This window comes from Triticum urartu, chromosome 7, assembly GCF_003073215.2.
Source record: "Triticum urartu cultivar G1812 chromosome 7, Tu2.1, whole genome shotgun sequence".
Lineage (NCBI taxonomy): Eukaryota > Viridiplantae > Streptophyta > Magnoliopsida > Poales > Poaceae > Triticum > Triticum urartu.
Genome location: NC_053028.1, coordinates 619,014,403 through 619,021,317, shown reverse-complemented (window position 1 = coordinate 619,021,317; position 6,915 = coordinate 619,014,403). Strand labels below are relative to the sequence as shown.

Sequence of the window (6,915 nt, the reverse complement as noted above, 5' to 3'; positions counted from 1 at the left end):
GACATAATCGTGGTATCTGGAAAGTACCTTGCCTTAAGAACTCGAGCACATAACGACGTTGGGTATTGTAAGATCCTCCATGTCTGTTTGGCCAAAAGGGCTTGGTTGAAAGCTTCCGGATCACGAAAGCCAAGACCCCCATCCCGCTTTGCCTCACACATCTTCTCCCAAGAGATCCAATGCACCTTCTTATCACCATTTGTTGCCCCCCCCCCCCCACCAGAATTTTGACGAGATAGAAGTCAGGTTCCGGCGCATTTCTTTGTGAGGTGGAAACAACTCATGGTGTAGGTTGGTGTAGCTTGGAGTACTGACTTAACAAGTACTTCCCGCGCAGCCTTTGATAGTCCCTGTCCCTTCAAACCGTTAACCTTTCCTTTCGAGCACTCCGTGACATATTTGAAAGTACCATCCTTTGATCTCCCAACCAGTGTGGGGAGACCCAAATAACGCTCGCCAAGTGCCTCATTATGAGCACCTAGTATGTTTTTTAATTGGCTTTTCATGTCATCCTGAGTGCCTTTGCCAAAGAAGATGGCAGATTTTTGTAAGTTAATGCGCTGACCTGAAGCCTCCTCGTACTGCCTCAGAATTTCCTTCAGCTCCATCATATTTTCCGTTGATCCCTCCAGGAACACAATACTGTCATTGGCACATAATTTTCTCATTGTAGGTTCTCGTTACCATCTGAGGTTTGTCTAGAATTGCCCAATATCATTCATCCTGTACCATAGGTAAAATTTGCATGCTTGGTTACTATCAATTTCTTTTTATAGCCAACATTGTTATAAGATTTACCTTTGTATTTTGTAATGACTTCCCTTCAAGTTCTTTGCTTGATTATTTTGGTTTTCAAAAACTTCGGTGTTGAAGTACTTAGTTTTTAGATGGACACAATCAATTCTCTAGTTTCTTTCATCATTTTTTTGTCTAGTTTCACCCTTGTTCTGATTATAAAATTCATGATTGTTTCAATTTAAGGTATAAAGGAACAATACATTCTGAAATATGAGTAAACTTCTTTGCATGTAGATAAGTTTCCAAGGTGGATGCAAGTAGGTAAGTCAACTCAGAATTCCGGAAACCGGACATTTTTGCCCACAAACTAGTTAAGCCGATGGAGTGCGGATGATGATGGTGGGGACGGCGTGGGCCATACCGGCTACCCCATATCCGCCCCAGACATGGGCTGGATATGGGGGTTGCCAGACAACCCCGACATTAGGGATAGGTTTGGGTAGCCCGGTTGAGTGGCCAAATTTTGTCTAGACATCGCCCGGGTAGGCCACTCAATGTTTGGGGCGAAATTGAGGGGTGTGGAATTGAGGGGTCTGGCTGTAGATGCTCTTACAGGTCATTTGGCAATATAAAAAGATGGAGAGAGGGGCATGGGGTCTCTACCGTTGTTTATCAATGGTAACCTTGGAGTGTGATGATTGGCTCTCATGGGCTGCAGATATGAACCGAATCAGGGTTCTAAATGCCAATAATGGCATTGCATCATGTATGAAAGGGAAATCATGTACAACTATCAATATTGGACCCTGACAGTGTCGAACGTCGGGTATGAGCACATGGAAACTCTGAACGTTTTCTATGGCCTTTAACACAGCTTTTTCTACATTAAAATAAAAATACCTCGCTATAAGTATAAACAGAAGAAGGCAAAAGCTGATATACGCTGGTCCATATTTTGCCGCTGCTTTGTATGCAATCTGTGTTGAGTATAATCCAACTTGCAAACCTCAGGAAAGATTCATCTTTTTCTGAATGTATATCATGGTTATGTCATACATATGTAGTTTCATATCAAGAAACAGCAAGAAGAGAATTTTGTCAATTTTGACAGAATTCCAATTGCTACTTAGACTGCAAGTCTGAACATTTTTTGTCGAAAAAGGGGGAAGCCCCGCCTCTGCAAGTCTGAACATGGACATGAGAAACACATAATTGCAAAAGGAGACATTTGTTGATTGCTTATGTCAGTGCAGAATTATATAATTCGACGCAAACACATCTTTCCCAACACGAGGATCAATTTCTTTCAGTTCTTTGCAGATTTCAGCAGATTTTAAACACTAAATCTCGCTTTCAATTCATCAACTTCTTTCGATCACGTACATACAGAACATGCATACGAGCTACGAGCAACTGCATTGCAGTAGTGCTACTTTACTTACAACTACAGTATGCCATGTTCGAGTCTTCGAGAAGAAGGATATACATAAAAGTGACCTAAAAAGTGACCAGGAGTAGTTCTGGATCAACTGTCTTCTTGACTAGAGCTACACCTGAAGCTGCGTCCTGACCGCGAAGGTCTTCTTGACCATGGAGCTAGTGCACCTCCTGATCGGCTGCATCTGAGACGCCGGCTGCATCATCTTGGGCGCCTGCACCAACTGCGTCTTGCGCCGCCGTTTGGCGTCCGCTGCTTCCTGGTAACCTTGGCGGAGCTTGCGCTTCGCGGCTTCCATCTTCTCCTCCGAGCAGAGCCGGGCACGGTCACCGTCGACGAAGCCGGCGGCAGGATCGGACGCCTTTTTGATGATTTCCGCCGTCTTCTTGGCCAAAGGCTCGCCGAAGATTTTGTGAGGCCGCTTCGTCTTCGCGTCAGGACCGGCGCAGGCACGCTGCTGCTGGCCGACGGTAGGTGGAGTGACCTCGACGGCCTGCGTCAGGACACGCTGCTGCGGGACGTTCTCCACCTTCTTCTTCATGGGCATGGCTGCTGTGACCTCGACGACCTCGTCCTGGACGGAGGTCTCCCACCCGCTCACGATGCCGCGCGCGAGGAGGCGGACGCGCTCCGAGTCGTGCTCCCGCAGCGCGCGCACAGACTCCGCGAGCTCCGTGGAGATGGGCACCTCTGGCGTTGATGGAACCACCCTGAGCGTCTCGAGAGACTCTGCCATGAGGTCGTCGAGAATCCCGCAGATACGCTCCGCCTGGTCGTCGTCGGCGGCGTTGCAGAGCCCTACCAGCAGGTCCCCCCTCGCGCGCTGGAACACGTGGCGGGAAAATTGGTCTGGGTCGGCGGCCTCGATGGCGGCGTCCACGGGGTCGAAGGCACCGTAGAAGCTGTTCCACCGGCGGAGCATCTGCGCGGCCATGGCGGCGGCTTTTCCGCGAGCTCCTGTGATCGATCTTGTGGTGGATGGGGGAGTGGGGAGGATTGGATGGGGAAATTGGGAAGGAAGAAGGCGATCGCCTACCACGAGGCCCCCAATGCAGCTTATATCTCCCGGCGAGGCGGTGACGCGAGCAGAGCACCACTCCCGATCGAATTCGGAAGCGCGTTTCGCTCCAGTGGAATCCGATTGAGCAGCGGCAAACGCGCACCACGCGTTGCCCGCACGCCACGAAATCTTGCCACCCCATGGTTACCGACACGCACCAGCAGCTGGGTCGGGCAACCCATGGCCACCGTCTGGCGAATCGCCGCCGTCGAAGCCGCCATTGGCGCCATGATCAATGACCACGACGCCGGCTCCCACAAGAGACGGCGCATCGGGAGCACCGAGGACTACGAGCTGACGCGCGTGCTCGGGAAGGGCGTCTTCGGCGTCGTCGTCAAGACGTCGCCCTCAAATGCCTCATCCGCTCGCCCGACGACGGCAGCGGCAAGAGGAGGCGCCGTGCCGACACGCTCCACCGCGACCTGCTGCGTGAGGCGTGCTACCTCGCGGCGTGCCGCGGCCACCCCTCCGTCGTCGGCTTGCACGGCATCGTGCAGCCTCGTCCTGGAGCACGTCGGCCCGAGCCTCTGTCACGTCCTGCGTGGTCGCCGCCGACCGTTCGCGGAGAAGGAGACCCGCCGCGTCATGCGGCAGCTTCTGAGCGGCGCCGGGAGGATGCATGAGCCGGGCATCGTCCACCGGGACATCAAGCCCGGGAACATCTTCGTCGGCGGCGAGGGTGTGGTGAAGATATGTGATCTCGGGCTGGCCATTTCCATGGCGAGCGCGACGCCGCCGCGCGGTCAGGCTGGCACGCTCTGGTACATGGATCCCGAGATGCTCCTGGGGAAGCCGGACTAGGACGAGCTCGTGGATGCCTGGTCGCTCGGCTGCGTCATGGCGGAGCTGCTCGCCGGCGAGCCACTGTTCCCTGGCCACAGCGCGACCGACCAGCTCCTCAGAATTTTCCGCGTGCTCGGTAGCATGTGTATGGCATCCACGCCGCTCGCCGCCGCGGAGCAGAAGCTGCTGACCCGCCGAGGCGGCAGCCGGCTTCGTGAGCTGTTCCCCGAGGAGCGCCTGTCGCGCGACGGGTTCGAGGTTTTAGAGGGGCTCCAATGCCCATTTGTTGGCTTTGCTAAATGTCTTCTTCCGGGACAACCAACAACTCGTCCCGTCCCGCTCCCGCGAGCGGGAGGGGCGGGGCGAACCCTAAATCGCGCCGCCGCCGTCCTCCTCCTCGCGCCCCCTCCCTCGCCGCCGCCGGAGCGCGCCGCCGGGCAAAGCCCGGTCGGCGTAGGCGGCGGCGGGGATCTCTTTCCTCCCTCGGCGGTCCTGCAGCGCGGGATGTGACGACCTCCATGGGACGCGGCGCTCGCGCGGGGCGCGGGCGGCCGTGGGCGCGGTGGCGGCTGCGCTGGCCCGGCCTGTTGTGGAGCGGCGGGGCTGCGAGCAGCAGGTGCGGGGGCCTTCGGGCGGCGGCGGCTGCGATGTGGCCGGGCGCAGGTGGCGGGGGGCGTGGTCTGCGTCGTATCCGGCCGTCCTTGGGCTGGTCCTCTGGCTGGGCGGGGTTGGCTGCGGTTGGCTGCCCTTGGCCAGGCGCTGGTGCAGCCATGGTGGCGGCGTGCGGGCTTCAGGCTGGTCCCATGGGGCTGCACCTCCCGGCGGCGCGTCTTTTGGCGGCGGGGTTGGCGGGCGGAGGTGTGGCCGGTGGTTGTGTGCTCTGTCGGGCCTTCCGTTTGGTCCCGGCGAGCGGCGCGGAGTAGGGCAGCGGCCCGGCGTGGTGGCTGCTCTGGTCGTGGGATACGGCGGCGCTCGGAGGTATGGTGTGGCCTCCCTGTTGCCTAGTGTCTACACGACAGCTCGGCGGTCCCGGCTGCAGCGACGGTTGGCTTCTTCGTCGGCGTCGGCTCGTTTGCAGGTGGACTGTTTCGGCCTTCGATCCCTTCCCTCGGCGCTCGGGCACTACTTTCGTCGAAGGGCTGGCCCTCTCCTAGTTACAGTCCATCGCCTGTCTCGCGCCCGGTGCAGCGAGATCGAGCCCGTCTTGTGCCCGGCTGTTGGATCGAGCTCGTTTCGCGCCCGGCAGCAGGACTGTGCTTGTCTCGCGCCCGGCTGCAGGACCATGCTCGGTTCGCGCCCGGCTGCAGGACCGTGCTCGGTTCGCGCCCGGCTGCAGGACCGTGCTCGTCTTGCGCCCGGTGCAGCAGGACGGGTCGATGGTGGCTAATTTTGGCCGACCTTTTGGGTCTCGGCGCTGGAGCCGTTCAGGGGTGCGAAAGCCGGGGCCTTTCCGCTCGTCTCTTTGGTTGGGGTAGCGGCGGGTCTTAGGTGTGGAGGTGTCAAGGTCTTGGATGCCGGGGCGGCGGCCCTGGTGGTGGTAGTGCGGCGCTCTTGGGCAGAGCCCATGGCTTGGTGCTGCCCGGTGGCCATGGCCGTGTGGGCGGCATGGTAGCCAGGGTGTGGCGTTCAATGACGGTGAGTGTTGGTCGGGGTGAAAACCTGCTCTGTCTTCGGCCAGACCGGCGGCGGCGAAGCTCGTTCCCTTCTTGACGGCGTCGTCGCGGCTCTCATTGCCAGTCGTGTTTCTCCAGGGGAAACTCTGATCCTCAGATCGGGCAGCGGCGGCGCTCCGGTGTCGTAACCTTCCTAAAGGCGCCGTCTTGGAGTCCACGGTTCGTCGTATGTGGCTTCATCTCTTCGCGGTGGCATGTTCATAAAGAGTCCCCGATTACTCTTGTAGTGATAAGGGTGGTGTTGCTGCGCTTAGCGCCTATGTATCCTGCCTTAGGTGTGTGCGTGTGTTGTGATGGCGTGTGTTTGTACTGGTTTATTGTGAATCGTTGCTTTATATATAAAACGGGATGAAAGCTTTTTTCGGTAATGCCCATTTGTTTGCTGGCAGCTTCAGCCGCGTAGGATGCGTGCTCGACCACCATTCTACTGGGATTGCATTTCCATTCCTCCAATGTTCAAAGATGATTTATTTTGTAATGTATATTGACGAATTTACCGCCAGGGACGAACGCACCTTGTAAGCATGCCTGAAAAATGTAGAAAGCTTGAGCTGCAACGGAATTGTAAATGAGAGTATCACTGTGCTATCAATTCTGCAGTATTGCATTCTCAGAGTTTCAATACTGGCGATTAGAAAATGACACTCCAGCATTATTACACATCAGAGAGAGATGCAAATAAAAAAGAATTGTCATTTTTCACTTGACTAAATTTAATTTGTCATCATTCGAATTTTATCCCCGTTGGATAACACACGAAGATTCGGGCTGTTGTTCTCTTTCCCGGAGGCAATGTTATGGGACAAGCCCGTTTCGTTTTGAGAGTTGCTATCTTCTTCTCCTCTTTATTTGAAATTCTCTTATCTACCCGGTTTGGGGGAGAGAAAAAACAAAGAACGAGAGGGCCAGCCCGACGGTTGCTATCTTCTTTTCCTCTTTATTTGAATTCTCTTATCTACCCGGTTTGTCATTCCTATTTTGTAAGTGGCACTGTGGTCTTTTATGTCCTTATTGAAAGTCTAGACCTTAGAGAGATCGATCTCACAGGAAGACAAAACACCTGGACGAACAACTTGGACAATCCAACGTGTGAGAAGTTGGATCGAGTTCTTGGTAGTGTGGAATGCGGACAAAAATATCCTCTGTAACAACGCAAGCATTACAGAGGGGCCTATCTGATTATACTCCTATTTTTGCTAACTTTGGGGAGGCGACCCGTGTAG

At 55.3% G+C, this 6,915-nt stretch overlaps 1 pseudogene; it reads left to right on the top strand.

Annotated features, from left to right (window-relative positions):
- Positions 1-3,416: 3,416 nt before the first annotated feature.
- LOC125519197 lies at positions 3,417-4,942 on the top strand (annotated as a pseudogene).
- Positions 4,943-6,915: the final 1,973 nt, after the last annotated feature.